A 27,355-nucleotide genomic window follows, 5' to 3' on the forward strand; every position below is an offset into this window, starting at 1 on the left:
AATAGCTAAAATAGTTAAAATAATTACAAAATTACCTGTAAAATAAATCCTAACCTAAGTTACAATTAAACCTAACACTACACTATCAATAAATTAATTAAATAAAATACCTACAATTATCTACAATTAAACCTAACACTACACTATCAATAAATTAATTAAATACAATATCTACAAATAAATACAATGAAATAAACTAACTAAAGTACAAAAAATAAAAAAGAACTGTTACAAAAAATAAAAAAATATTTACAAACATTAGAAAAATATTACAACAATTTTAAAATAATTACACCTACTCTAAGCCCCCTAATAAAATAACAAAGACCCCCAAAATAAAAAAAATGCCCTACCCTATTCTAAATTAAAAAAGTTCAAAGCTCTTTTACCTTACCAGCCCTGAACAGGGCCCTTTGCGGGGCATGCCCCAAAGAATTCAGCTCTTTTGTCTGTAAAAAAAACACATACAATACCCCCCCCCCCAACATTACAACCCACCACCCACATACCCCTAATCTAACCCAAACCCCCCTTAAATAAACCTAACACTAAGCCCCTGAAGATCTTCCTACCTTATCTTCACCATGCCAGGTTCACCGATCCGTCCTCGGAAGTCTTGATCCAAGCCCAAGCGGGGGGCTGAAGAGTGACGTCCATCCTCGGGCTGAAGTCTGGATCCAAGCGGCGGCTGAAGAAATCCATCATCGGGCTGAAGTCGGAAGTCCATCATCGGGATGAAGTCTTCTATCAAGCAGCATCTTCAATCTTCTTTCTTCCAGAGCGGAGCGGAGCCATCTTCTTCCCAGCCAACGCGGATCCATCCTCTTCTAACGACGCCTACTAGCCGAATGACGGTTCCTTTAAATGACGTCATCCAAGATGGCGTCCGTCGAATTCCGATTGGCTGATAGGATTCTATCAGCCAATCGGAATTAAGGTAGGAAAATTCTGATTGGCTGATGGAATCAGCCAATCAGATTGAGCTTGCATTCTATTGGCTGATCGGAACAGCCAATAGAATGCGAGCTCAATCTGATTGGCTGATCGGATCAGCCAATCGGATTGAACTTGAATCTGATTGGCTGATTCCATCAGCCAATCAGAATTTTCCTACCTTAATTCCGATTGGCTGATAGAATCCTATCAGCCAATCGGAATTCGACGGACGCCATCTTGGATGACGTCATTTAAAGGAACCGTCATTCGGCTAGTAGGCGTCGTTAGAAGAGGATGGATCCGCGTAGGCTGGGAAGAAGATGGCTCCGCTCCGCTCCGGAAGAAAGAAGATTGAAGATGCTGCTTGATAGAAGACTTCATCCCGATGATGGACTTCCGACTTCAGCCCACTGATGGATTTCTTCAGCCGCCGCTTGGATCCAGACTTCAGCCCGAGGATGGACGTCACTCTTCAGCCCCCCGCTTGGGCTTGGATCAACACTTCCGAGGCTTGGATCAAGACTTCCGAGGACGGATCGGTGATACCCGGCGTGGTGAAGATAAGGTAGGAAGATCTTCAGGGGCTTAGTGTTAGGTTTATTTAAGGGGGGTTTGGGTTAGATTAGGGGTATGTGGGTGGTGGGTAGTAATGTTGGGGGGGGGGTATTGTATGTGTTTTTTTTACAGGCAAAAGAGCTGAATTCTTTGGGGCATGCCCCGCAAAGGGCCCTGTTCAGGGCTGGTAAGGTAAAAGAGCTTTGAACTTTTTTAATTTAGAATAGGGTAGGGCATTTTTTTATTTTGGGGGTCTTTGTTATTTTATTAGGGGGCTTAGAGTAGGTGTAATTATTTTAAAATTGTTGTAATATTTTTCTAATGTTTGTAAATATTTTTTTATTTTTTGTAACTTAGTTCTTTTTTATTTTTTGTACTTTAGTTAGTTTATTTCATTGTATTTATTTGTAGATATTGTATTTAATTAATTTATTGATAGTGTAGTGTTAGGTTTAATTGTAGATAATTGTAGGTATTTTATTTAATTAATTTATTGATAGTGTAGTGTTAGGTTTAATTGTAACTTAGGTTAGGATTTATTTTACAGGTAATTTTGTAATTATTTTAACTATTTTAGCTATTAAATAGTTATTAACTATTTAATAGCTATTGTACCTGATTAAAATAAATACAAAGTTGCCTGTAAAATAAATATTAATCCTAAAATAGCTACAATATAATTATTATTTATATTGTAGCTATATTAGGGTTTATTTTACAGGTAAGTATTTAGCTTTAAATAGGAATAATTTATATAATAAGAGTTAATTTATTTCGTTAGATTTAAATTATATTTAACTTAGGGGGGTGTTAGTGTTAGGGTTAGACTTAGCGTTAGGGGTTAAAAAATTTATTAGAATAGCGGTGAGCTCCGGTCGGCAGATTAGGGGTTTATGTTTGAAGTTAGGTGTCGGCGATGTTAGGGAGGGCAGATTAGGGGTTAATACTATTTATTATAGGGTTATTGAGGCGGGAGTGAGGCGGATTAGGGGTTAATAACTTTATTATAGTAGCGGTGCGGTCCGCTCGGCAGATTAGGGGTTAATAAGTGTAGATAGGTGGCAGCGACGTTGGGGGGGGGGCAGATTAGGGGTTAATAAATATAATATAGGGGTCGGCGGTGTTAGGGGCAGCAGATTAGGGGTACATAGGGATAATTTAGCTGGCGGCGCTTTGCGGTCGGCAGATTAGGGGTTAATTATTGTAGGTAGCTGGCGGCGACGTTGTGGGGGGCAGGTTAGGGGTTAATAAATATAATATAGGGCTCGGCGGTGTTAGGGGCAGCAGATTAGGGGTACATAAGTATAACGTAGGTGTCGGTCCGCAGATTAGGGGTTAAAAAAATTTAATCGAGTGGCGGCGATGTGGGGGGACCTCGGTTTAAGGGTACATAGGTAGTTTATGGGTGTTGGTGTACTTTAGAGCACAGTAGTTAAGAGCTTTATAAATCGGCGTTAGCCCAGAAAGCTCTTAACTACTGACTTTTTTCTGTGGCTGGAGTTTTGTCGTTAGAGTTCTAACGCTCACTTCAGCCAAGACTCTAAATACCGGCGTTAGAAAGATCCCATTGAAAAGATAGGATACGCAAATGGCGTAGGGGGATCTGCGGTATGGAAAAGTCGCGGCTGGAAAGTGAGCGTTAGACCCTTTCCTGACTGACTCCAAATACCAGAGGGCGGTAAAAACCAGCGTTAGGAGCCTCTAACGCTGGTTTTCACGGCTACCGCCCAACTCTAAATCTAGGCCCTAGTTTCTAAATGACACAAGCAATTTTGGCACATTTGCTCTGTATTGGCCTCACATTTATTATCTGCTCTCTTCTTAAGTGTTACATAGTATATGCTGTTTTTTTGTAATCGACAAACAGGGCTTTGTTGTGATGCCTTATATAGGTTAACAAAATAGCAATAAATATGAGTTTAATACTGAAAAATTAGGAAACAAATATTTTGTCCTGATTTTAGGAATACCTCATGTGTAAGTTTCCAAGTATTTTATTGCAAATAAAGGACAAATACTGCAAGGATGGAATAATTGGTTTAAAGGGACAGTCTACACTAAAGTTGTTATTGTTTAAAAAGATAGATAACGCCTTTATTACCCATGCCCCAGCTTTGCACAACAAACATTTTTATATTAATATACTTTATAACATTTAAACCTCAAAATTACTGCCTGTTTCTAAGCCACTACAGACAGCCTCTTAAAAAATGGTTTTTTTTAATTTGCTTTTCACAACAGGAGACTGCTAGTACATGTGGGCCATATAGATAACATTGTGTTCACGCCCGAGAAGTTATTTAAGATTTAGCACAACAGCATTAATTGGCTAAAATGCAAGTCAATAGATAATAAATAAAATGTCATGTGATCAGGGGGCTGTCTGCAGAGGCTTAGATACAAGGTAATCACAGAGGTAAAAAGTATATTAATATAACTGTGTTGGTTATGCAAAACTGGGGAATGGGTAATAAAGGGATTATCTATCTTTTTAAACAAAAATTATATTGTAGACTGTCCCTTTAATGCTAAAAGTTTGCAAACTTTCCTATTGAGTCCATTCACGTTGCCATTTTGTTGTAGAGCATACTGAGGTAGGTAGTGTGCACATGTTTAAAGCACTAGATGGCAAACACTGCTGCCATCTAGTGCTCTTACAAATGTACTGTCATGTAGTGCTCTATGCACATGCACTCTTCTGAGCCTGCCTACTTGCTTTTCATCAAAGGTTTCCAAGAGACCAAAGTAAATTTGATGATAGAAGTAAACCATGAAAGAAAATTATTGGGTTTCATGTTCCACTTAACAAAAAGTTCAATGTTATTTATCAAAACATTATAACCAAATACCGAGATATGCTCAAAGTACCTCTGCTATTTTATGAATAGATGGCAGACCTCTGTTAGATAGTTTGTTGATATAGTAAATATAAACTTTTCATGCTTATGAAGGTTAGTGCTATTCAAACTGCACTAGACAATGGAACATATTAGATAACTGGCACAAAGAATAAACATTTTATATGAAGTAAGGAAATGTGTTCTCAAAGAAAATGAATGAGAAAAATCACTTCATTAAAAAGCCATTTAAAAATATAATTGCTTTGCATATTAGACTATTTCATGCAGTGTGGTTTTCTTATATATACAATAATAAAAATCTATACTGTCCTAACATATTTTATATTTGTACTACTACTTACACAGATCAGTGTGTTTGATTATTTAGCTAATACACTGCCGATCCTGAGCTGAACACGGCCGGTATTTGGTGGCTATGCATATATGCCGCCCCTGATTGTCTCAGTGACCATATTCAGCTCATTACCAATAGTACATTGCTGGTATGAAGCTAACTTTAACTATGTCTTTAAAGGGATAGTCTAGTCAAAATTAAACTTTCATGATTCAGATAGGGCCTGCAATTTTACACAACTTTTCAATTTAATTTTATAATCAAATTTGCTTTGTTCTAAACCTATGTAAGCGCATATGTTAATTTCTGAGCCCACTTATCTCAGTTCATTTTTAAAGTTTTCCACAGTTAGACACTGCTAGTTATTGTGTGTCATATAGATCATTGTTTCTCAACTGCAGTCCTCAAGTACCCCCAGCAGTCCAGGTTTTCATTATAGCTGAACCAGTGCACAGGTGAAATAATCAGCTTATGGGTGAGAGCAGGTTAGTAATCATGGTGTTACTGATCAGCTGATTACTTCACCTGTGCACTGGTTCAGCTATAATGAAACCCTGGCCTTTTGGGGGTACTTGAGGACCGCGGTTGAGAAATACTGGCACAGCATGAATAGAGTGAGCCACAATGCTCTCAGGAGGTTGCTGTCCAGCTTCCTCATAAGCCAAACAAAACACATTCCTCAGCCAAAAGGAAAGAATAGTCGCAGTGGATTTTTGACTCTTGTGCATACCAGCGTATACTACGAACAAGGTAGGAAACTGCCTAAAATCCTTTGTAGCTTGGAGGTAGAACTTTAAGGCACGCACTACATCCAGGTTGTGTAACAACCATTCTTTCTGAGAAGAAGGAATAGAATGAAAAGAAGGAACTACGATCTCCTGATTGATATTGCAGTCAGAGACCACTTTAGGAAGAAAACAATTTTGTACGAAGGACAGCCTTTTCCGCATGAAAAATAAGATAAGGGGAATCACACTGTAAGGCAGATAATTCTGAAACTCTATGAGCAGAAGAGAGAGCCAACAAAAACAAAACTTTCCAAGATAAAAGTTTAATATCAAACAGAATTCATTGACTCAAATGGAGCCTATTGAAGAACACGAAGAACAAGATTGAGGCTCCAAGGCGGAGCAACATATTTAAACACAGGCCTGATTTTGACCAGGGCCTAAACAAAAAACTCAATGTCTGGAAGATTAGATAGCTTATTGTGCAGTTAAACCGAAATGGAAGAGATCTGTCCATTTAAGGAACTAGTAGACAAACGCTTCTCCAAACCCTCTTGGAAAAATAACAGAATACTAGGAACTCTCACCTTGTGCCAAGGGAATCCTCAAGACTCGATCCAGGAGAGATAGGTACGTCAGACCTTATTATACATTCTACGGGTCCTATCTATCAAGCTCCGAAAGGAGCTTGATGGCCCGTGTTTCTGGCGAGTCTTCAGACTCGCCAGAAACAGCGGTTATGAAGCAGCGGTCACAAAGACCGCTGCTCCATAACCTGTCCGCCTGCTCTGAGCAGGCGGACAGACATCACCGGAAATCAACCCGATCAAGTACGATCGGGTTGATTGACACCCCCCTGCTGGCGGCCTATTGGCCGCGAGTCTACAGGGGGCGGCATTGCACCAGCAGCTCTTGTGAGCTGCTGGTGCAATGCTGAATATGGAGAGCATATTGCTTTCCGTATTCAGCGAGGTCTGGCGGACCTGATCCGCACTGTTGGATCAGGTCCGCCAGACCTTGATAAATAGAGGCCTACATGTCACAAGCTTATGAGCCTGGATCAGAGAGTCAATGACCCTATCTGAAAAACCTCTTTTAGATCGTTCAGTCTCCACGCAGACAGCCTCAGAGAATCTAGATTTTAATAAAGGAAATGGGCCTTGAAGTACAAGGTCCACCCTCAGAGGCAACCTCTACAGAGTAGAGGATGATATCTTCACCAGATCCGCAAACCAAGTCCTGCAAGGTCAATCTGGAGCAATTAGGATTGCCGAGGCCCGCTGCTATGACCCTGGGAAGAAGGGCAAACGGAGGGAACAGATATATTATACTGAACTCCTACGGAACCGCTAACGCGTTCACCAGCACAGTCTGAGGTGTTCTTTGTCTTCTCCTGGTGGATAACATTGTGCTTACTCCCGTAAAGTTATTTATAGGTCAGCACTGATCGGCTAAAATTCATGTCTGTCACAAGAACTGAGATAAGGGGGCAATCTGCAGAGGCTTAGATACAAGGTAATCACAGAGATAAAAAGTGTTTTAATATAACTGTGTTGGTTATGCAAACTAGGGAATGGGTAATAAAGGGATTATCTACATTTTTAAACAATAAACATTTTGGTGTAGACTGTGCCTTTAATGCATAGCCCCACCAATTTAAAACATTGGTAGAAAATGTTGCCAGCCAGGGAACCTGTTGCCCATATACAGGTTTTCCAAGGCGGCATCCACTGCCTGTATATAACATAGCATAATCAAATGTTTGTTCAGCCCGGCCTCTGTTTTCATATGACCAATTGCACAAGAACATGGCTTGTCACTCATCCTAAATGAAGCAGTCCAGGATGATTTAAGTCTGTCAATAGGAAGCAGCAGTCTTACATGCATGAGTGAGCGTGCACCTTTAGTCTCAATAGAAGCAAGGGTTAAAGTTTCTAACAGCTGCCAAGTGGGGAGAAGAACATCTAAGGTAGTGCAAGGTGTGCAAGAGTAATAGGGGATTGATTTTAGGAAATATTGCATTAACAAAACTTTTATTTTTTGCAGGAAATGAAAGTTAAGTATTTAAAGGGACAGTAAAGTCAAAATTAAACTTAAATGTATTGGATAGATCACAAAGTTTTAAACAGCTTTCCAATTTGCTTATTTTATAAATTTTGCTTAGTTCTCTTGCGGCTAGATTTAGAGTTTGGCGGCCAAAAGGGTGCGTTAGCTACGCATGCTTTTTTCCCCCCGCACCTTTTAAATACCGCTGGTATTTAGAGTTCACAGAATGGCTGGGTTTTCAGTGCGTTAGGCTCCAAAAAGGGAGCGTAGAGCATAATTTAACGCCACTGCAACTCTCGATACCAGCGGTGCTTACGGACGCGGCCAGCTTCAAAAACGTGCTCGTGCACGATTCCCCCATAGAAAACAATGGGGCTGTTTGAGCTGAAAAAAAACCTAACACCTGCAAAAAAGCCGCGTTCAGCTCCTAACGCAGCCCCATTGTTTCCTATGGGGAAACACTTCCTACGTCTGCACCTAACACTCTAACATGTACCCCGAGTCTAAACACCCCTAACCTTACACTTATTAACCCCTAATCTGCCGCCCCCGCTATCGCTGACCCCTGCATATTATTTTTAACCCCTAATCTGCCGCTCCGTACACCCCCGCCACCTACATTATCCCTATGTACCCCTAATCTGCTGCCCTAACATCGCCGACCCCTATATTATATTTATTAACCCCTAATCTGCCGCCCCCAACGTCGCCTCCACCTAACTACACTTATTAACCCCTAATCGCCCGACCGGACCTGAGCGCTACTATAATAAATGTATTAACCCCTAATCCGCCTCACACCACCTCAATAACCCTATAATAAATAGTATTAACCCCTAATCTGCCCTCCCTAACATTGCCGACACCTAACTTCAAGTATTAACCCCTAATCTGCCGACAGGAGCTCACCGCTACTCTAATACATTTATTAACCCCTAAAGCTAAGTCTAACTTTAACCCTAACACCCCCCTAAATTAAATATAATTTAAATCTAACGAAATAAATTAACTCTTATTAAATAAATTATTCCTATTTAAAGCTAAATACTTACCTGTAAAATAAACCCTAATATAGCTACAATATAAATTATAATTATATTGTAGCTATTTTAGGATTAATATTTATTTTACAGGCAACTTTGTAATTATTTTAACCAGGTACAATAGCTATTAAATAGTTAATAACTATTTAATAGTTACCTAGTTAAAATAATTACAAAATTACCTGTAAAATAAATCCTAACCTAAGTTACATTTAAACCTAACACTAAACTATCAATAAATTAATTAAATAAAATACCTACAATTATCTACAATTAAACCTAACACTACACTATCAATAAATAAATTAAATACAATTCCTACAAATAAATACAATTAAATAAACTAACTAAAGTACAAAAAATAAAAAAGAACTGTTACAAAAAATAAAAAAATATTTACAAACATTAGAACAAAATTACAACAATTTTAAACTAATTACACCTACTCTAAGCCCCCTAATAAAATAACAAAGACCCCCAAAATAAAAAAATGCCCTACCCTATTCTAAATTACAAAAGTTCAAAGCTCTTTTACCTTACCAGCCCTTAAAAGGGCCCTTTGCGGGGCATGCCCCAAAGAATTCAGCTCTTTTGCCTGTAAAAAAAAAACATACAATACCCCCCCCAACATTACAACCCACCACCCACATACCCCTAATCTAACCCAAACCCAGCTTAAATAAACCTAACACTAAGCCCCTGAAGATCTTCCTACCTTGTCTTCACCATGCCAGGTATCACCGATCGTTCCAGGCTCCGAAATCTTCATCCAAGCCCAAGTGGGGGCTAGACATCCATCATCCGGCTGAAGTCTTCTATCAAGCGACGGCTGAAGAGGTCCAGAAGAGGCTCCAAAGTCTTCATCCTATCCGGGCAGAAGAGTAGATCCGGACCGGCAACCATCTTCTTCCAAGCGGCATCTTCTATCTTCATCCGATGACGACCGGCTCCATCTTGAAGACCTCCAGCTCGGACCGATCCTCTTCTTCCGACGTCCAACTGAATAATGAAGGTTCCTTTAAGGGACGTCATCCAAGATGGCGTCCCTCGAATTCCGATTGGCTGATAGGATTCTATCAGCCAATCGGAATTAAGGTAGGAAAATTCTGATTGGCTGATGGAATCAGCTAATCAGAATCAAGTTCAATCCGATTGGCTGATCCAATCAGCCAATCAGATTGAGCTCGCATTCTATTGGCTGTTCCGATCAGCCAATAGAATGCGAGCTCAATCTGATTGGCTGATCGGATCAGCCAATCGGATTGAACATGATTCTGATTGGCTGATTCCATCAGCCAATCAGAATTTTCCTACCTTAATTCCAATTGGCTGATAGAATCCTATCAGCCAATTGGAATTCGAGGGACGCCATCTTGGATGGCATTCTATTGGCTGATCGGAACAGCCAATAGAATGCGAGCTCAATCTGATTGGATCAGCCAATCGGATTGAACTTGATTCTGATTAGCTGATTCCATCACCCAATCAGAATTTTCCTACCTTAATTCCGATTGGCTGATAGAATCCTATCAGCCAATCGGAATTCGAGGGACGCCATCTTGGATGACGTCCCTTAAAGGAACCTTCATTCTTCAGTTGGACGTCGGAAGAAGAGGATCGGTCCGCGCTGGAGGTCTTCAAGATGGAGCCGTTCCTCATCGGATGAAGATAGAAGATGCCGCTTGGATCTAGATGGTCGCCGGTCCGGATGTCCTCTTCTGCCCGGATAGGATGAAGATTTCTTCCCGAAGATGGACTTCTTCATTTGCCGGTTGGATCCAGACTTCAGCTGGATGATGGACGTCACTCTTCAGCCCCCGCTTGGGCTTGGAGGAAGATTTCGGAGGCTCTTCTGGACAGATCGGGACCCGGTGTGGTGAAGACAAGGTAGGGAGATCTTCAGGGGCTTAGTGTTAGGTTTATTTAAGGGGGGTTTGGGTTAGATTAGGGGTATGTGGGTGGTGGGTTGTAATGTTGGGGGGGGTATTGTATGTTTTTTTTTTACAGGCAAAAGAGCTGAATTATTTGGGGCATGCCCCGAAAAGGGCCCTTTTCAGGGCTGGTAAGGTAAAAGAGCTTTTCTATTTTTATTTTAGAATAGGGTAGGGCATTTTTTTATTTTGGGGGGCTTTGTTATTTTATTAGGGGGCTTAGAGTAGGTGTAATTAGTTTAAAATTGTTGTAATATTTTTCTAATGTTTGTAAATATTTTTTTAGTTTTTGTAACTTAGTTCTTTTTTATTTTTTGTACTTTAGTTAGTTTATTTCATTTATTTGTAGGTATTTTATTTAATTTATTTATTCATAGTGTAGTGTTAGGTTTAATTGTAGGTATTGTATTTAATTAATTTATTGATAGTGTAGTCTTAGGTTTAATTGTAGATAATTGTAGGTATTGTATTTAATTAATGTAATGATAGTGTAGTGTTAGGTTTAATTGTAACTTAGGTTAGGATTTATTTTACAGGTAATTTTGTAATTATTTTAACTAGTTTAACTATTAAATAGTTATTAACTATTTAATAGCTATTGTACCTGTTTAAAATAATTACAAAGTTGCCTGTAAAATAAATATTAATCCTAAAATAGGTACAATATAATTATAATTTATATTGTAGCTATATTAGGATTTATTTTACAGGTAAGTATTTAGCTTTAAATAGGAATAATTTATATAATAAGAGTTAATTTATTTCGTTAGATTTAAATTATATTTAACTTAGGGGGGTGTTAGTGTTAGGGTTAGACTTAGCTTTAGGGGTTAATCCGTTTATTAGAGTAGCGGTGAGCTCCGGTCAGCAGATTAGGGGTTAATACTTGAAGTTAGCTGTCGGCGATGTTAGGGAGGGCAGATTAGGGGTTAATACTATTTATTATAGGGTTATTGAGGCGGGAGTGAGGCTGATTAGGGGTTAATACATTTATTATACTAGCGGTGAGCTCCGGTCGGCAGATTAGGGGTTAATTATTGTAGGTAGCTGGCGGCGACGTTGTGGGGGCAGATTAGGGGTTAATAAATATAATATAGGGGTCGGCGGTGTTAGGGGCAGCAGATTACGGGTACATAGGGATAACGTAAGTGGCGGCGGTGTACGGAGCGGCAGATTAGGGGTTAAAAAATTTAAATATAGTGGCGGCGATGTGGGGGGACCTCGGTTTAGGGGTACATAGGTAGTTTATGGGTGTTAGTGTACTTTAGAGTACAGTAGTTAGGAGCTTTATAAACCGGCGTTAGCCCAGAAAGCTCTTAACTACTGACTCTTTTCTGCGGCTGGAGTTTTGTCGTTAGATTTCTAACGCTCACTTCAGACACGACTCTAAATACCGGCGTTAGAAAGATCCCATTGAAAAGATAGGATACGCAATTGACGTAAGGGGATCTGCGGTATGGAAAAGTCGCGGCTGGAAAGTGAGCGTTAGACCCTTTCCTGACTGACTCCAAATACCAGAGGGTGGTAAAAACCAGCGTTAGGAGCCTCTAACGCTGGTTTTGACGGCTACCGCCCAACTCTAAATCTAGCCGTTGGTATCCTTTCTTAAAGAGTAATCCTAAGTGAGTTCAGGAGTGTGCATGTGTGAAAAGCAGGAACATAAGCTTAGGAGCCGGCCCATTTCTGGAGCACTATATGGCAGCAGTTTTGTAAGAATGTTATCCATTTGCAAGAGCACTAGATGGCAGCACAATTTCCTGCCTTATAGTTCTCTAGATTTCTACCTAGGTATCTCTTCAACACAAAATATCATGGGAATGAAGCAAATTTGATAATAGAAATAAATTGGAAACTTTTTTAAAATGTTATGCTCTGTCTGAATCACAGAATAAAACTGTTGGGGTTTATATCCCATTAAGGTTACTTCCTGATATTTATGGGATAATTATTTTCTGCATAATGGGACAGTAAATGAAAAATTAAACCTTCATGATTCAGATAGGGTGTGTAATTTTAAACCACTTTCCAATTTACTTCTATTATTTGCGTCATTCTCTTGGTATCTTTTGTTGAAAAGCATATCTACATAGGCTCAGGAGCAGCATTACTCTAGCTGTTGATTGGTCGCTGCACATATATGCCTTTTGTCATTGGCTTCCTAAATGTGTACAGCTAGCTCCCAGTAGAGCATTGCTGCTCCTTCAAAAAACGAAAATGAAGAAGAGAATTAAGCAAAAATGATAATATGGGGCCGAATTATCAAGCACCAAATGGAGCTTGATGCCCCTGTCTAAAGACCGCTGCTCCATAACTGGTCCGCTGCTTCTGAGGTTGCGGACATCAATCCACCCGATCCTCGGGCTGATTGACACCCCCTGCTAGCAGCCAATTGGCTGCAAATCTGCATTGGCCGGCATTGTACAAGCAGTTTACAAGAACTGCTGGTGCAATGATAAATGCCAGGAGCATATGCTATCTGCATTTATTGATGTGCCGCAGACATAATACGCTACATTGTACCATGTCCGTCCGCACTTTAATAAATCGGCCCCTATAAGTAAATTGGAAAGTTGTGTAGATTTGTATGCTCTGCCTGAATCATAAAAGAAAAAAATTGTGTTTCATGTCCCTTTAATTGATTATGAGTATCTTTCAGCAATTCCTTAGAGATTGTCTTGTAAATTAAGCAAACTATGTCAACTCTATTATAAAAAGTTAAGCATGTTAACGTGTATTTTCCGACTGTTAACATACGGGAGGTAATCTGTAGCAGGAATGTTTGTCACATAATTCCAACATAAGACCCCTGAGAGGACAGACCCCAAGGGCACACTGTCAAACATTTCATAGTGGGTGACAGTACAGAGTCTAAGTGGGGCTGAGTATACTGCACATAACACATTTTATATTATAAGCTAACAGTGTTTCATGTCTCTTTAAAGACTTGCATTTAAATCGACCAATCACAGTTATTTAATCAGTAATCTCTTACATTTGCCATTGGCTATAGTTTACTTGCATAGGTATCTTGGCCTTTTCAGAAGGTTAACATAAAATAAAGATCAGTATAAGATATTTCACACTAGATATGTTCATTTGGAGGTTTCTTTCACCTGAGCATGGAAGACGTTTGCTCTTCGTGTCGCTCAGCTGTTTTCGTGCAACGCAGTAAAATATGTGCAAATTCAGATTTTAGTTAATTGATGTTGCATAAGGATATAAGTGACAATGAAAATAGCCAAGTGGCATGAAGAGCCGCCTCTAGAGGTGAATGAAACCTCCAAATGCACGTGTCTATTTCTCACTAAGGGGTAAATTTAGTAAAGGTCGAGCGGACATGAATCGAATCATGTCCGCTCGACCTAGCTAAATGTCGACAGCATACGCTAGTGAAATGCTTGTGCAATGCTGCCCCCTGCTCACCGGTGGCCAATCGGACGCTAGGGGGTGTCAATCATCCCGATCGGATCGGGGATGATTTCAGTCCGCCACGAACGATGCTTCTTAACTTCCATTTCAGGCAAGCCTGAAATGATGGGCATAGAAAGCAGCATCCACTGCTTAATAAATCTACCCCTAAATATTTTAAGACTTTAGTGAAACATAAAATATTGTGTTTTGAAATGACACATTTAAAGGGACAGTCTATTCCAAGACTTTTATAAGAAAGAATGAGAGAAGCGCAAACACAGATCTAAGTGTAGATTATATGCTCGGTAAGCCCTCTATATATTCTGCAGGCTACTCACAAGTCACAAGATAGTAGATGAAAGTAAGCACATAGGTAAAGTTGAATCCTTATGCAAACGTCCAAAGAAAAGAGTAGCTTCTGTGGTTATAAGCGTTTTATTGATTAAAACAAGTACAAGTACGGGCAATGTATATTTAATCAAGAAGGCTACAGCAGGTGGAACCTGTAGATTGAGAGCACACCTTGCCTAGCCATAGGGCAATGCAAATTTAATACAATATAAGCCAGTCAGGTATATAGCACATAGAAACCCCTTAGCTATATCGTAGCTCACAACACACTGCCAGCTAACAAAGCTTCACAGGGGATAATTCTGTTTAAAATAGTTTAAAACTCGACGTACGTTTCATTCCTTAAACACAGGAACTTTTTCAAGAGTATAAACATGTGTTCGTATTCTATGCTTTTAAAGCCCTAAACCGGATGTGGACGTATGGCTCTAAGGGAGAATCTGATTGGAAATACAATGCCCAATCAAATGTTCCTTCTTTTGTTAACAGCCTGGTGATGTCATGATAATTCACGGTATGTCAAAAAAAGCTAACAGCAGGTTTGATACTTTGTAAGTGCTGAGCCAGTTATAAATTAAAGGAGTAGTTATAAGAATTACGTTATTATGTTATATGTTTTTTCACATAGTATTTAAACACCTTTTTTGTAAAAATATTATAGCCTCCAATATATTGCATCCATGGGCTGAAAAGTAGAGAACGAACATTCTTAGACTAAAAATAATCTGTGTACAATTTCTATAATAAAACTAAATATGTAATTGATACATGGCCACACTCTATGTGATAGCAATATCTTGCACCATAACCTAAAACTACAATGTTAAAAAGATTAAATAAATCCTCATTGTTAATATTAAAAAACATCATCATTGGCATTAGAAAATATATAGAACATAATAACGATACGTCTAATAAGCAACAGGAATAAAATTATTGTATCCATAGTGATTGAACAATTTCTGTTACATGAATATTCATATTATTAATTATATTAAGTTCATCTGTATATTTAGGACATGAATGAACCATTCTCTATTTTAAGTAAAAAAAAAGCTTGTATGTCTACATTGAGACCATTGGGTTGTAAGCTATTTAATGTTTTGATCCAATAGGTTTCTTGTTATCTCAATTTTAAAAGTCTGTTGGTATCCCACTTATCAATGGGTATCCACTCAACAATTTTAATTTCCAGACTTGTGGGATCTTGTTTATGAAAGAATTTAAAATGAGCTGATACACTGTGAGTTTCTAATCCGCTTTCTATATTGTTAAGATGCTCTCTAAATCTGTATTTTATTTTTCTTTTTGTTCTCCCAATGTAAATAAAATTGCACGAACAAGACAATTGTTATACTACGTGTGTTTTCGCGCAAGTGCATCTATTCTTACACTTAAATTCTTTACTTTTATCATAGTTATAGAAAAGGGTATGATTTTTACTAATCTGAGGGCACATCACACAGTTTTTTACTTTACAACCATATAAACCTGGAGCATTTCTAAACCAATGGGTATATCTTCCTTTGGCTATATTTTTTATTTTGGTTGGTGCTAAGTGGTTTTTTTATATCTCTATTTTTTCTAAAGCGAATTTCAGGAGTTGGACCTAAAACGTTTTTTAAGATTGGATCTAGTAATAACACTTGTCAGTGTTTATTTAGAATCCCTCTTATCTGGTGATGTGCTATATTGTATTTAGTTATGAATTTAGGTTTTGAATCTGTTTATAAAGTGCTTGTGCTTTTCTTTTTATCCATTTTATCTACTTTATCTTTAGCTTCAGACAGAAGTTCTTTGCTGTAACCCTTTTCACTAAATGTTGCTGATAAAATAGTTGCTTCTTTTTCATAATCTGTCTCCTTTGTGCAATTTCGTTTTATCCGTTGATATTGGCCCATTGGAATATTATTTTTCCAATGTTTTCAAATGGCCACTATGAGCATTAAGGAGTCCATTCCGTTCTGTAGGTTTCCTGTAATTTTTTACTGCAGCTGTATTATTTTCATTATTTACAAATAAAGTTAAATCTAAAGAATCTATTGATACATTTGATAAATTGTGTGTAAACTTAAGATTATAATTGTTGTTAATAATATATTTGGTAAATTCTTCCACGCTGTTTGTGTCTCCTTGCCAAATTACTACAATATCATCAATGTATCTATGAAAATGAATTATATGGCTGCCATGGGGATTGTTTGCCCATATATGGTTTTCTTCAAGATCTGCCATATATAAGTTGGCATAAGAAGGTGCAAACGTAGTCCCCATGGCAGTCCCCTGTATCTGTTTATAAAATACATCTTCAAATAGGAAATAATTGTGGTTGAGAATAAAATGCATTGAGTCTATTAAAATGTCTATTTGAGTTGTGGGGAGATCACTTTTTTGACATCCCACTTTAACCCTAGCTAGACCATTTTCATGCAGGATGCTGGTGTAAAGAGTGGATACCTCATAGGTTATCCACATATAATCCTCTCTCCAAGTAATTCCTTCTAATTTATTTATTATATCCACTGTATCTCTTACATATGATCTGGTTGTAGATACTAGGGGTTGTAAATAACACAAAGAGCCAATACCCGACAGAACTGGTCTGCCTGGAGGTTTATTGGCATCTTTGTGGATTTTGGGTAAATGATAAAAACAGGCAATCTTAGGATATGCTTTATAGATATAATTGAATTCATTAATATTTAAGATTCCTTCTTGTTTAGCTCCAATAAGGAGTTCCCGCAATTCTTTTTTGTACTGTGATGTAGGATTAAATATGTATTTGTATCACCTAATAAGTTTTTGGCCTCTTCAAGGTAGGTGGATCTGTCCTGAATGACGATTCCACATCCCTTGTCTGCCGCTCTATATACTACATTATGATCTGTCATAAGATTCTTTAACGCCTTTCTCTCATTTTTAGTCAAATTGTCTCTAAATTTATTTAATTTAAATTGTTTTACTTTGACTCAAAATGAGAGAAAGGCGTTAAAGGATCTTATGACAGATCATAGCTACATAACATTATATATATATATATTATTATTTTAACCCTTTTTATTAGGATAGGAGAAATATAAAATGACAAACAAAATTATTTAAAAATGTGAAACTTACAGATAAGTTGACAAATGAAAATAAGCAACATATTAAAACATGACTTCAGGACACCTTAAAAAATTCACAAAATATAAAATTAATCTGTTTATAAATCTTTATGCATATTTCATTCCTTTCCCTATTTCCCCTTCAAAAAAATGTGTAGTAAAAATGTGTAGTAGAGAGGTATATTTACATGGTGACACTTTTAATTTTAAAAGGGATAGAAAGGTCAAAAATGAAAAATGCATGGTTGCACTTCAGTTTGGAATAGAAACATTTTTTGCATTATATTTCCATTAACAAAAATGTTTCTATTAAAAGTTATTACAATGTTTCTGCAGCATACGCACATATTCTGTGAGGGCCTGTGCACCACTATTCAAACACCAAACCTTCTCAGAGGGTCAGCAGTGTCTTGTATAATACAAATTACATTGTCAGAAGTAATAAACACCACTACCAGCTCTCTAAGAAGGTGTGGTGTTTGCAGGGCCACCACTAGAAATTTTGGGACCCCTTACTTAACCATTGATCAGCTCCCCCCCTCCACCACCACCACCATTTTGACATGTGCAATGTTTCACCAAGTGACTAAAATGTATATGAACTTTATTAAGTGTAGTCAAACTTGGAAATGTTGTAAAGGTAGTAACACAGAGACACACTCATACACTGAAACACACACGCACACATAAGGATTCACATATAGACACTCTAGCAGACACATAAAGAAACACACAAACAATCTCAGACACAAACACTAAGCACTTGTTTACATTGACCTGACAAGTCTACGGGAAGTCTAAGGTAGACTACAGTTTTGTCAAAAAAGAAGATTTACAAGACAAAATATGGAATTCTGATTATCTTTTTGTCAAGGAAGATGCCAACTATATGATGACAACAGCATGCAGAGGCTGAAAAGAAGGGCCCTGAACTGCTTAAACAATAATTTAAGTTTAAGTGGTGGATTGGTGTCTTCCAGAAAGGTCTCATAAGTCTGTAGAAAGATGTGAATAATCAGTAGTAAGGTCAAAATGTCCTAAAAAGGAACAGACAATGGACACACACACACACACACACAAAATCAAACACAAACTTGCACATACATCCAAGGAAACACTCACAGAGAAAACCTCAAAAAACACACAAAGACATACACACTCACAGAAAACACACACACACAGACATCCACAGAAAACACACAAAGACATACTGTACACGCACACATACCCTCACACAGACATCCACAGAAAATGCACAAAGACAGAAACACAAACCCTGACAGATAGATCCACAGAAAAAAAACATACATACACACTCATAGAGACACAAACAAAAGCACAAAGACATAAACACAGACACCAACAGAAACACTCACAGGAGGTAAAATTTCTGCACATTGCCATCTCCTAAATCAACAGTGTGTGACATGTATGATAAAAAAATTGCAGAAATTAAGAGACCACTTTTTAAAAGAATCATATTTGTAAATGGGCAAACAAAAATACTTTTATGAATTCAAAATTGTACAGTATTGATCTGTCAGAATGGGTAGATGAAGAAAAGTACTTTTGAAAGGTTGACATACAGTATGTTTCCCCAACCAAGAGCATCACTTCATATCTGGTGTACAAATGTTCCCATCTGTCAGCTGTACTTATGAATTTTTAAAATACTGTACTCTATATGGTCTTGGTGGAACCATACGCTGTGGCACTAGGGCTCATACCATTAAATCTGGTTAAATGCAGGATTTAGACTTGTTTGTATGTATTTCAAAATTAAGTCAGCTGTAGTATAAATTGAAAACAGTATAAAGTTAACCTGTCTCATTTCAAACACTGAGCAATCTTAGCCTGTAAAAATCTTAGATAAATGCCTACTGGTATCTGGAAAATCCTTGCATAAAGAGGCTGTAAACTGGAATGTAATATATATATATAACAATAAAAATAAAATCATATTTGCCAAAAGTGTACCTACTATTTGTGTAATGAGGAGGAAGCATTTCTGCATGGTTTAAAATATAGAATTTCTACAGCATTGTCAAATAATAATAAATATACTGCTGCAAATTGCTAAAAAAAAATGTGTTTTTATGGCCCCCTGGCCCCCACCACACAACTAGCACACTGAAGTTACAATCTGAAATTGCACAAACAAATATGAAACATTTACTAAGTAAGTCCTACCTACTCTGCAAATGAAAGTGATCTTCCGTCTGACTCAGGTGCACACTGTACAAACAAAGTGCCAAGTGTGTTTCACACTGTGCATAGGGGTTTAGTGCACACTCAGAAATCCTCTCAAATGCTTATACTTTACTCCTTGTAATGACATTTCCCACGCTCAATAGCACTCTGCTGTAGCGCCTTTTGGTGGCTGCCAAAATGTAAAAACACTGGGCCCCTAACAGGAGTCACCCTATTCACCACCTGATGGCGGCCCTGGGTGCTTGAATAGTTGTGCACATGCCTTCACAGGATATGTGCGTATGCTTCAGAAAAACAGTAATAACTTTTACTAGAAGCGTTTTTGCAAAAGGAAGTATACTGCAAAAATGCGTATTTGAAATTGAAATGCACCCATGCTCATTTAATTTTTTCCCTGTCTACCCATTTAAGTCTAAAACACTTATTTTCTAAATATTTTGGGCAACCTATAGTGCATCATCTGTTAACGTTTGCGTGACCTTGAGTACGGAATATTAAAAGATGGTTAAGGGCTAGAAGTGGAACGCTAATTTATTGCACCCCCGCAAACGGGCAAATTCGCCCATTTACGGGAGCACGATAAACAACCAGCTATTACAAGTGACTGGTTATTGTTACTACAAGCTTGTGGTAGCAGTTAGCGCTCAAAAAATTAACTGACGACATGAGAACGAGGCTCGGATTGGAGCCCATTGAAGCGTTCTCTCGTGAGCGCAATGCTTCCGTGCACATTTGTGTGCGCTGGTATTACTAAGTTGAGCTCAAATATCGCTTTCGCAGAAGCAATATTTTGCACTCAACTTGTAATCTAGCCCTAAATATTTTAATTGAAGCATCTTAACAATGACAACATTTTTCTATACATTTAATATATAGCGTAGAAAGCTCTATGTATATATTTTGTATATAAAATAAACCTCTACAATAAAAATGACCATGAACTGCTTCTGCTGCATTTTATCTCAGATACTACAAAATGAGACGTAAATATTTTATCATTGAAAAAAGCCTTAGTTAAAGGGACAGTTTACTCCCCTCTAATTTGGTTCCAATAATCCACTTTACAAAGCACATCTCATACATTTTTACTCTGCCGATGCTAAAAAAAAAGTAATTGGAAACGCATTAAGCGAACAACAATTTTATAGTATACTGTCCCTTTAATACAAATTCGCCACTTGTATATTTTTCAGTATGAACAGAGCAGAATGTTAAGTTTAGTTCTGGAAAAAGTAGACAGAACATTATATTTTGCAAATCATTTCCTTGATGCATCTATTAGGACACAGTGAAGAAATAACTGTGTGTAGTTCCATTGAAGTTAATAAAACAGGCACCCTGTTGGCTCAGACTTTTTTTTAAAATAAAACAAGATCTTAGATACCCTTAATGTGGATTGCAGGGCAACAGGACCAATCAAGGAATGTTTGACACAGTTAACTTCTGTGATAAGCAAAGTGCATGTGAGATAGTGAATTGTGTAATTGTGACTCCCTTACCACTTCTATACCATACAAGGACTGGTGGGATTTCCATACCCTTCATGACATCCAGTGATAAGTTTGCGTTTCTGTTACATCTGGGTCCTGTAGCAGTTGTGTCCTAGTGTATCCTGCTCCTCAGAAAACAGCTAAAGAATAGACCCTAAGGCACAAGACATACTGCAGGTAATATATTTCTTATATAAAGCTACATTTTGAATCCACCTGTGTATTCTATTTCTCTGCGCATTAGGCATACTTAAAGGGACATTCTGGTAAATATTTAAATGCACATATAGGTGAATTACATAGATACATATTTGCAATGTACATGTATTGTCAAAAATGCTTCCAGTAAAAGTTATGACTGTTTTAGTGCTAACATTATTCTCTGCACGTGAATGTGAAGCTTCGTTATTCTCAGTGCACCAGCATTTTAATTATTGCAGCTGCTCAGAATGACAGTGGGGCTTTTATCATGTCATCAATTAACAAACTGAGTCATTAACAGATTGTTCAAACACCTAAGGCTCTCTGTGCAAGTGCTGTGTTTAAAATGCTGGTGCACAGTGCATATTTAAATACAATATTGAAACAGCTATAACTGTTATTAGAAGCATTTTTGCTAATAAATGTATATCACAAACATGCTTCTATTCAAAACTGAAATACAGCCATGTGGATTCCAATTTTGGCTGTAGTGTCCCTTTAATTTAGCAAGAGGGATTTTTTTTGTAATACATCTCATTTAAACAGCCTACACATAATTAGAATATTTATTTAAACTATTGATACATTCTAATTGTAGACATAATGAAACAATCTCTGTACGGTTTTGCATATATATGTTTCTCACCTCTAGATTACGTATGAGATTTCCAGTGATCATTTGCATACCTTTTTGGTATTTGGTGTTTTGTTTAGCCAGAATATCTTTATTTTTTGCTGCCATTATTTCTTCCCGTGACCTCACATGTTGTATTAGAGAATGTTTTAAAATAATCTCTAAAAGCTTTAGATATTGGAAAGAAAACAGATCTGTCAAATTCAATATTTAGTTCACTTCTAATTTTGTTTTACAATATCTTAAAGGGACAGCAATCCCCAAAATTTTCTTTCATTATTTGGATAGAACATATCATTTTAAACAACTTTCCAATATACTTCTATTATCAAATTTACTTCATTATATTGTTATCCTTTGCTGAAGGAACAACATTGCACTACTGACCTGGCAGCTAGCTGAACACATCTAGTTAGCCAATCACAAGAGACAAGTGTGTGCAGGCACCAATCAGCAGCTAGCTTTCACTAGTGTAGGATATGTGCATATTCTTTTTTTCTGCAAGGGATACCAAGAGAACGAAGCAAATTTGAAAATAGAAATGAATTGAAAAGTGTCTTAAAATTGCATACTCTATCTGAATCCTGCAAGTTTTAGTTTGACTTTCCTATCCCTTTAAATAAGGTTAAAAGAGGATTAAACATGTCTATATATTTGTCTCATATGAGAACTCCTGACAATCAAAATAAGAAATAATGATGTGCATTGTGAATTACAGGTGACATGAGATATTCTCCTATGTAAATCAAGATCCAAGCAGTCAGATACAGTAGACCCAGTACAAAAGACAGCAAAATATAAGTCACATGAGAATATTATTTAAATAGCATTATTTGCTTTATGTGCCTTACTTTGCTAGTTGTTTTTACTGGGGTCTCAGGGGAATATGTGCCCCTCTTCTGTCTGAGACACTATAAGGTTTGCTTGTACGATTATTTACTATCATTTTTTTCAACCTTTTCAGTAGCACTAGAGGTTTACATTTTTTTCATAATCACCCTTAATAATACAATTTAAAGGGACATTAAACACTAAATAAATCATAGCTTGAATAATGTATTCAGAACAAAGATTAGCCTGAGAATAATTTGTAAATGTATTTTTTAAAAATATATTAGTTGTTTAAATATTTAAAAAATAAGGTGACATTAAAGGGACACTGAGCCCAAATGTTTCCTTTCATGATTCAGATAGAGCATGCAATTTTTAGCAACTTTCTAATTTACTCCTATTATCAATTTTTCTTCGTTCTCTTGCTATCTTTATTTGAAAAAGAAGGCATCTAAGCTATTTTTTGGTTCAGACCCTGGGCAGCACTTGTTTATTGGTGGGTGAATTTATCCACCAATCAGCAAGAACAACTCAGGTTGTTCACCAAAAATGGGCCGGCATCTAAACTTACATTCTTGCATTTCAACTAAAGATACCAAGAGAATGAAGAACATTTTATAATAGGAGTAAATTAGAAAGTTGCTTAAAATTGCATGTTCTATCTGAATCACAAAATAAAAAATTTGTGTTCAGTGTCCTTTTAATATCCATAAAGTAGTGGGCACCGCCATGTTGTAACTTAGGTTACCTTTTCTGCTGAGGCCAATTAGGAATGGTTATAAATGGTTTACTAGAGTGGGCAACCAATGACTGTGGAATATAGCTGTATCTGAAATTCCGTGTTTAAAGGGACACTGAACCCAAATGTTTTCTTTCGTGATTAAGATAGAGCATGCAATTTTAAGCAACTTTCTAATTTATTCCTATTATCAAATTTTCTTCATTCTCTTAGTATCTTTATTTAAAATGAAAGAATTTAAGTTTAGATGTCTGCCCATTTTTGGTGAACAACCTGGGTTGTTCTTGCTGATTGGTGGATATATTCATCCACCAATAAAAAAGTGCTGTCCAGAGCTGAACCAAACAAAAAGCTTAGATGCCTTCTTTTTTTAAATAAAGATAGCAAGAGAATGGAAAAAAATATAATAGGAGTAAATTAGAAAGTTGCTTAAAATTGCATGCTCTCTCTGAATCATGAAAGAGAAAAATTGGGTTCAGTGTCCCTTTAACATAAATTGGAAAGCCCACAATATTCAGAAACAAATTGCAGGAAAGAAGAAATAAATAAAAAATAAAAATATATTTATATATCTTACTATAACAATTTTTATGTACCTTTAATCTCTACTGAGATCTCTTGCACTACAGAAAATGGATAGACATTATTTGTATTAAAACTTGGCCTTCTCAAATTTGCTTTAAGAGGTCATAAAACTGCAAAAAGAAAATAATTTAATGTGCTAAAGCATTTTATTATTGCACTGTTGCTTGCAGATAACTTTGTGTTTGACCTCAGAACAACAATACGCTATTGGGAGCTAGCTGAACACATCTGGTGAGTCAATTACAAGAGACATAGGTGGGTAGCCACCAATCGCCAGCTAGCTCCCAGTAGTGCTTTGCTGCTCCTGAGCCTACTTAGATTTGCTTTTCAACAAAGGATACCAAGAAAACAAATTATGAATGTGATCATTTACGTAAATTGAAAGTCTCTTAAAATTGCATCCTCTGTCTGAGCCATGGAAGTTTAATTTTCACATTTATATCCTATTAAATGTAGAAACCACACCAATAAATGAGATTGTTTTCGTCTTAGAGATTTGTGTTAATGCTTAACTTTACTGACTACAGATGCTGTATATCATTAGAATGTAGACATAGAGAGATTAAAGCAATTTAATACAGTTCACATAAACATCTTGATAAGTACAAATATTCTTTAAACCACAGGAAAGTTAAAATTAAACTTTTATGATTCATGTTTATTTTTATTATTTTTTTTAAATCCCAGCTTACTCCTATTATTAATTTTTCTTGGTCTTCTTTTCATGAGATTTTAAAATGATATCTGAATAATGAAGTTTTATTTTTTATATCTATGTCTCTCTCATGTTGGCACTTTATCTGTCAAACTTCACTGTGTCACACTTCATCTGAAACAAGTTACGTTCTTGTAACCCTGGCTACAGTTCATTTACGGTTTTGAGGGTTTAATGAACATGCTTAAAGGACCACTAAAAACAGCAGAATTGCATAATAATCAATAAACACATACTTAAAAGACAATTCAAAAGCACTTAGTTTGAACTTCAAACGAGTAGCAGATTTTTTTTTCTGACAAATTCCACAGTTAGTTACACTTTCCTTCCCAATGCATCATGTGACAGTCATCAGCCAATCACAAAATGCATATACGTAAATTTTGTGAAATCTTGCACATGCTCAGTAGGAGCTGGTGCCTCAGAAAGTGTGTATAAAAAAATGTATGCACATTTTAGATAATGGAAGTGAATTGGAAAGTTGTTATTTTTTGCACATGCTCAGAATGAGCTGGTGCCTCCTCAGAAAGTGTGCAAATAAAACGATTTTAGATAATGGAAGTGAATTGGAAAGTATTTTAAAATGGTGAACTGTTACTGAATCACAAAAGTTTAAACTGCTTCTGCATTTTGCTATTTTTTAAGAATAATTTAGTGGGTAAGCCATGGGCTTTTTCTTTCCTGTGTCCCAAGTAGTGATGTCGCGAACATAAAAATTTGGGTTCGCGAACGGCGAACGCGAACTTCTGCAAAAGTTTGCGAACCGGGCGAACCGCCATAGACTTCAATAGGCAGGCGAATTTTAAAACCCAAAGGGACTCTTTCTGGCCACAATAGTGATGGAAAAGTTGTTTCAAGGGGACTAAAACCTGGACTGTGGCATGCCGGAGGGGGATCCATGGCAAAACTCCAATGGAAAATTACATAGTTGATGCAGAGTCAGGTTTTAATCCATAAAGGGCATAAATCACCTAACATTCCTAAATTGTTTGGAATAACGTGCTTTAAAACATCAGGTATGATGTTGTATCGATCAGGTAGTGTAAGGGTTACGCCCGCTTCACAGTGACAGACCAAACTCCCCATTTAACGCACCGCAAACAGTCCATTTGCACAAACTCCCCATTTGCACAAGGTTGGATACCAAGCTAGCCATGTCCCGTTCCTTGTCCTCACTGATGTCATTGAAGGTCTCTTCCTCCACCCAGCCACGTACAACACCAAGGGTCCCCGAAAGGTGACAACAAGCCCCCTGGGACGCCTGCTGTGTTTGGTCTTCCACCTCCTCAAAGCCACCTTCCTCCTCTGACTCCTCTTCTTTAGACTCCTCTCTCTGCGTTGCCTCTCTCTGCATTATTATAAGGTGTGTTAAGTAGTACTATTCCTATCAGTTTAATCCCTGTTACGTCCCCTATCAGGGGACGTGTATATGGCATCGATTTTAGGAACCGGGAGATGGAAAAAGATGCTTGGTCGGTCCTCCTACTTCAAATTTGGGGCACTGCGTGTGCAATCTAATGTGCCACCAGATAGGAGTGGTGTGTTAAGTAGTACTATTCTTATCAGTTTAATCCCTGTTATGTCCCCTATCAGGGGACGTGTATATGGCATCGATTTTAGGAACCGGGAGATGGAAAAAGATGCTTGGTCGGTCCTCCTACTTCAAATTTGGGGCACTGCGCGTGCAATCTAATGTGCCACCAGATAGAAGTGGTGTGTTAAGCAGTACTATTCTTATCAGTTTAATCCCCGTTACGTCCCCTATCAGGGGACGTGTATATGGCATAGATTTTAGGAACCGGGAGATGGAAAAAGATGCTTGGTCGGTCCTCCTACTTCAAATTTGGGGCACTGTGCATGCAATCTAATGTGCCACCAGATAGGAGTGGTGTGTTAAGTAGTACTATTCTTATCAGTTTAATCCCTGTTACGTCCCCTATCAGGGGACGTGTATATGGCATCGATTTTAGGAACCGGGAGATGGAAAAAGATGCTTGGTCGGTCATCCTACTTCAAATTTGGGGCACTGCGCGTGCAATCTACTGTGCCACCAGATAGGAGTGGTGTGTTAAGTAGTACTATTCTTAGCAGTTTAATCCCTGTTACGTCCCCTATCAGGGGACGTGTATATGGCATCGATTTTAGGAACCGGGAGATGGAAAAAGATGCTTGGTCGGACCTCCTACTTCAAATTTGGGGCACTGCTTGTGCAATCTAATGTGCCACCAGATAGGAGTGGTGTGTTAAGTAGTACTATTCCTATCAGTTTAATCCCTGTTATGTGCCTTTTTTTGGTTTGGTTTTTGAAACCACAGTGCAGCACCAGAGGCAAGAAAAATTAGGCATGTACACATGCCTGAAAAATTAGGTATTGTTGCAGCCGCTGCTGTAGCAGCAACCAGAAAAATTGATGTTTGTTTCCCAGGCAGAAAGTGCCCTAAAACATTGCGGCTTGAACCCTAGTTGGTGGCGGATAAGTCACGCAAGTCATCCGGCATTCACAGATAAAATACAGCAGCGTGTGGACCATTTTTAGCCCAAGGCAGCTCATCTCATCAGGCCTTTTTTAGTCGAATGTATCGCCCACTGTCAGTCCCTTCGGGATCCATCCCTCATTCATCTTAATAAAGGTGAGGTAATCTAGAC

Source organism: Bombina bombina, chromosome 8 (genome assembly GCF_027579735.1).
Source record: "Bombina bombina isolate aBomBom1 chromosome 8, aBomBom1.pri, whole genome shotgun sequence".
Taxonomy (NCBI): Eukaryota; Metazoa; Chordata; class Amphibia; order Anura; family Bombinatoridae; genus Bombina; species Bombina bombina.